The sequence below is a fragment of the Lissotriton helveticus genome, chromosome 8 (assembly GCF_964261635.1).
Source record: "Lissotriton helveticus chromosome 8, aLisHel1.1, whole genome shotgun sequence".
Classification (NCBI taxonomy): domain Eukaryota; kingdom Metazoa; phylum Chordata; class Amphibia; order Caudata; family Salamandridae; genus Lissotriton; species Lissotriton helveticus.
This window is the reverse complement of record NC_136069.1, coordinates 478,789,323-478,795,322: the sequence shown is the minus strand read 5'-3', so window position 1 is coordinate 478,795,322 and position 6,000 is coordinate 478,789,323. Positions and strand designations below refer to the sequence as shown.

Here is a 6,000-nt window from a genome sequence, read left to right as displayed (position 1 = left end):
GGAGCCTTAATTATAAGCTGCGTAACCAAAATGTTTAACACGTGGGGTTTTAGGGCCTAAAAAAATCTGAAAGGTCTATGTCACATGACAACCTGGAAAGATGGTGCTTTACTGACGATAGCATGGAATGTTCTAGCCATTGTTGGCATAACCTACCAACTGAATATGTGGTAGCTGTATTAGAATGGGGTAACGAGGATCAGGTCGATGTTAAGAAAACCCTCGTGTAACGTTTGCCAAGCACAATGCCCAACCTCCCGGATTAATAAACGAAGAATTAAAAGTGCCATTGCGTATCATACATGTTAATTCCTCTCTGGTGTAGTTGGTATTTGCATGCCATGTCTCATATTGTGCCAGAGAGGGAAAAAACAGGGTATTCAAATTTTTTGCTGGGGCCAAGCCAAAGCAGGTAGTCTGTTGAACTGTCTGATTTAAAAAAAAAAAATTAAGAAGGTATCAAACATGCAGAAAGATTCACTGTCTCGTACTCGCCAGAATGTTGTGCCCCAAATAGACTTTAAGTCTATATTATCTTTCCAATAATCATAACCTTTCATAGACAGATCCGAGATGAAGGACAAAAAAAAATTAACGTAGTTCATGTAAGCAAATACTTGTTCCAAATGGGGGCATTCAATTTGAAAAAATAAGAAGCCGGATCCGATGGACTATAACCAGTGAAGTATGTAAAAAAAAAAATCGGTGTGATGGAACTCCCTTTTTCAGGTGTCGGGCAATGTTCCCATTATGTATAATTAAATGTTGGGTCTTTGAGTACTTGCTTTATGAAGGAAATTATGGCCATAGTGTTGGTAACAAAACAACGCTGCATAATTGGCTGAATTTAAATACAAATCTTCTGTATCAAAAACAGTATAATATTGCAAATCTGAAAACAATGAATTAACAGCACTCACATCCCAATCATCTGAATGCATTCCAGGTAAAACCACATCCCCCATGGAAAAACGAAAAACATATAGAAATTGAATGGTCTCCGTAGGACCATATACATCAAATGGGACTTTGTCCCAAACAATGCCATCCGTGATCGGGATTGCAGATATATTTACAAAGCTTTGGTCTCTTTTCGTTTTATGTGAAGAAGTATGCAGGCCAGTACTTCATCAACCAGTTCTACAGCAGAGTGTTCAGGCAAGTAGTGACCATTAATTAAAAGGAAAGAGAAAGGGACGAACCCAATCCACATAAAGAAGAACACCACTGATAGAACGATCCAGATGTATGTCCATGGTGGGACCAGAGAAGTTCTTTTTAACCACAAGATGAAAACACAAATCCGGGCAGGAGCCAATGTGATAGATGAAGACAGCAATGTTGTATCTGAGGAGAAATTATCTTGATTCATATAGTAACCACTGAAACTGAGCTGAAACAAAGGAGGCTGTTCTGAATTAGAAGATGAACATAATGTAGCTTCTGGGATATCGAATGCATGTTCAACAGGTGAAGAATTGTACTCATGTTCCAATTTAGTTAACATTATAGGCAAGACAGGCAATACATCAATTGAAGACTCTATTTCCCCCTCTGAACAACGGGGAGAAATCAGAGAAACAGAACTCATTTACTAAAGAGACACATCCTGAGTGTGGATGGTTTGAGGCATACTATTGAGTATCTGCAATATGGTGTAGCTTGACATGTTCAACAGAAATGAATTGGTTTTCTTTGCATCCAGGTAGTGGAGGTAAAATTACAGTTTGGGTGCCTTTTATACCAAGGACCAGGTCCGGAGCACAGTAGGAGGGGCCAAATTCTTTCTTGTTCGCCACTTTTTCCCGGACCAGATCTCCAACTTTGGGAAGCCAACCAGAAACAAGGACTAGGACTGCTGTATTCATCAGCGAGGGCAAATGGGATTTTGCAAGAGCATCTCAATTTTTTTGTGGATCTTGTAACATAGCACAACGGTTATGTATGTCAAATGTTGTGGCACCTGCCACAGCATCTAGACAGTCAAGGTCTGGCACAAACATTTTAATGCCAAAGAGCATTTCGTACGGGGTCTGCCCACCCAGAGATCTTTGAGGGAGATTATTGAGTTCATGTTGAACCCCATAAAGATGAGTTAACCAGCTCCGGCGTGTACCTAATACCCTTGCTGTTAAAGATTGCTTTAAGTCACAGTTCATCCGCTCCACAACTGAATTGCCCTCTGGCCAATATAGAAACTAGAAATGCACCTGTACCCCCATCAACTACATTGAATCACGGTAAGTCTTAGAGGCAAAAGCCGGACCTTGGTCTGAATGGGTGGTGCCACAGGCACATGTCCCTACAAAGACATCCAAATCTTTTATAACAGTATGAGCATCAGCATAGTGCTGAGGCCAAATCCAGCATTTGGTGCACGAATCCACTGCAACCAAAATATATTTAAAAGAAGTGTTGGGGGCGTGGCCAATATGGTGTCGAGGTAGGACATGCCTCATCGTCTCTCCTGCCCGTTGCTGGACTATAGCATGTCCCAGGCCTGAATTAGCAGCCCTGAGGGGATGTTGCAGAGCCCGGGAGCACTGTGCATCCGGGAGCGGAGCACGGAGGTGATGATCGAGGGCTTGCACCAAAGCCCTGTGTTAGAGCGCAGCCATTTGGATGGATCTCGTGCAGCTGATGCGTCCGGCAGCAGCTGGAACCGTGACCTGTGGGTGCCTGGTGGTGAGCGGTTGGAGGAGTGGGGCCGAGAGGGAACTGGAAGCCCTTGGGACTGTGGTGCAGCTGGCCCCCATGAAGGACCCAACTGGGGCCCTCCGGTGAGGAAATACCCCTCAGTGAGGCGGGAGGCCCCGAGAGGAACGGTGGCCTCCCACGAGCGACGCAGACAGCCGGTTCAGCAGCAGTGGGGGCCTACTGACACGTGGGCCCCCCTCCCTGGATTCACCGGGCAGTTCAGCCCAGGCAGGGACAGCAGTGCGGAGTGGAATCAGGCTTGAGGCCTGGGCGGTCGAGCCTGTGCGTGGCTGAAGAGGTGGGAGTAGCGGGAGGCCTTGGAAGGAGTGGAGACCTCCCGAACATTGAATGGATATGCTAGGGTGACAGCTGAGGCCAGCTATGATGTGGCCGAAGAGGCGGGATGGTAGTGGAAGGCCCCGGGAGGAGTGGAGACCTCCAAGACATTGAATGGTAACACTTGGGGGAAATTCGAGGCCCGCGACGGTGTGAGGCTGGGCCTCCTGCTCCTTGGGTGGATAGGGGGAGAGGTCCAGAGGGGAGCCAGGGGGCTCGCATGAGGAGAAATGGCCCGCCCCCCTCATAAAGATTGGGATAACTCACAGCCCACAAGGAGCTGTGCTGGGACTCATTAAGAGAAAAGGGCCCCTTGTTCCCTACAAGAGCACAGGGGAGGCCTACCAGCAATTGATAGAGCGCCGGTTGCACCCGGGCCCGACGTTCCAGGGCGCAGAGGAAGGCGGGCATGAGGGGGGCCCTGATGCAAGCTGAGCTGCGCCTGAAGGGTGAGGTCTCAGATTTGGATACCCCGATGGGCAGGGATTAAGACACATTGAGACCCAGCGACAGGTGGGAAGACGCCGGGGACTGCATATATAGCCCACGAGTACATGTGTTTGAACGACCATCCTGCCAGGCACATAGTATTTGTCGAGGTGGGCGCTCCCGATAGCTCACATCTCAAATGGCAACCAGTTGCCCCAAGAAGGATCGCACCCTCAAGGATATGCTCTACACCGTGGCGGCAGGTCTGGTTGGGGGCCTGGTCCCGCAGATAGAACAAGCAAGGGACCAGTCATTTCAGGCGGCAGAGGAGCCAGTAACCCACACCTTTTTGGAGGAACTTTTCACAACCCTCCGGGAAGATCTTCAATCATTGAAGTGGGAACTGTCACAAGATATCAAAGAGGTTGGGAGGAATGTGGATCCGCTAGGACATTGAGTTGAGGAACTGGAGGACAAGGAGGTGCCCAGGATGAGGAGACCGAGGCACTTCAACAGGAGGTCCTCCGACTATGGGAGCAACATATAGACTTGCAGTCTCATCTGGAGTACTTAGAAAACAGGTCCAGATGGAATCACATATGCATAAGAGGCATGAAGCCTAAAGCGGAGGGGGACAACATCTTCAGATTCGTAAGAGACCTCTTCCGGCACATCCTTAGTGGCCAGTGAATACCAGCATCCAAATCAATAGGGCCCACCATGTGGGCCAACCAAGAGCAAACTCAGCTACCCCCCCCCAGAAATCTTGATCTGCGTACACGACTTCCAAGTCAAGGAAGAGATCCAGCGTAAAGCACGTACCACGCATTCTGTCACCTTCCAGGGTCAAACCCCAATCCTCTTCCAGGACCTGGCTGCTCTCACACTGCAGAAAAGGAGAGAGTTCCGCCCGGCTACTGCACACCTACATATCCATGGGATATCCTATTCGTGGGGCCCCTTTTTCTGCCTAATCTTTCGCTTGGAAGGAAGGCTCTACCAGCTGTGATCATCAACAGAGACTTGTAGGGTAGCGAACAACAGGCTGAAGGAGACAGGGACAGCGGCGGACAGGGAACCGGCCCGACCCCGAGGAGATCGCTAAAGGACAGCAAGCAGCCCTGGAGGTGGTGCCATCAGCTCTGGCAAGCGTGGATGGGACTTGAAATCCCGAGATACTCCACAGCATTACATAGAGGCTCTGGGCTGGGCGGCAGGCAGGGCGAGACAGGACCATTGGCCACACACAGGACCCCACTGGATTGGCCATGCAGCCTCACCTTGCTGCAGGACGGAACATAAGGTGTTATTCCATGTTGCATGTTAATTTTGTTACTTTGTGTTGTTTATGTTATGTTTGGGGGACTCCCTAATCCTCACTCAGGGGACATGAATTAACAATTGGGTAGCGGCAGTCATAACGGAACCCACCGACCTATCTCTGGGCTCAGGGCTCAAGCAGCCCTTTCTAAATCTCATGACGGACAGAGGCCTTGCTAGAGCTTGTGGCGCCCTGGGCTATCTATCCCTCAGGTTGCCGCTCTGGGGGGGGGGGTTGCTGGGGAAAAAGGACGGCGAGCACTTGAAAGAGGTCCGAGAGACACGTAGTATCGCCGCTAATAGTTACCCTTGATCATTCAAGTAACATGCACATACATGACACGGTCCAAGGCTACACAGTTCAATACACCGGTGACCGGCAGTACAAAGGAGAACACACATACTGCATGATCTATCTGGGGACTCAGAAAAAACGCATGTGACATCCATCAGAGAGCTGTGTGAACGATTACCTGGTAATCCCCTCAGCACAATGCAAACAAGCACATACATGACACTGTTCGGGGATCCATCATCTACAGCTGACATTAAATGACCAAACATCATGGTCCCCCATTAAAGCAGTGGGGACGTGCACACACGTGATGTGCTCTGACTTGAGGTACAATAACTCAATGACAAACTCAGAACAGCATGAACTACTGAGGGGAGGTGGGGGCGGGGTGGAACACATATAGCCTGGCCTTAGAACAGAGTCACACCAGTCTCAACAGTCAGACCCACACCATTGCAGCCAGAGAGTGTCTGCCAAACTCCTAGTGCCTACTGCTTGGTCCTGATCTAAGTTGGAGTGTGTGCAACAGCTAAGTTCAATTCAAGTCAAGGGAGATTTCTAAGATCTCACTAACTTGTCACCAACCTAGCACCAGCCTGTATTAATTGAGAGTTGCACTGGTGGCCCACCACAGCAGCAAGCCACTATAGCAAAAACAACGAACAACCCTGCAGGGTTACAGCATCACCATCCACCAAAGCATCCAGGCTTATCAACAGTGCCAGCTTCTTAACTAAACTGTTCTCATTCCTTGAGAACCCCAGGCCCAGCCAACTTGCCTTACCAGCACCGCTTCATTGCAGGACCTCAGCAGTTTAGCCTTACCACAGAAGGCCTTATTAGTGTTGAGGTACGCATGATCTTCCTACACTAATGCCTTATCAGTGCTTTTGGATTCCAGGTAGTATTAGCTTTCCCCAACA

The 6,000-nt window shown here is 49.0% G+C and overlaps 1 pseudogene; it reads right to left on the bottom strand.

Moving 5' to 3' along the window:
* Window positions 1–758: 758 nt before the first annotated feature.
* Window positions 759–6,000, bottom strand: part of LOC144773758 (uncharacterized) — a 143,810-nt pseudogene continuing 138,568 nt past the window's right edge.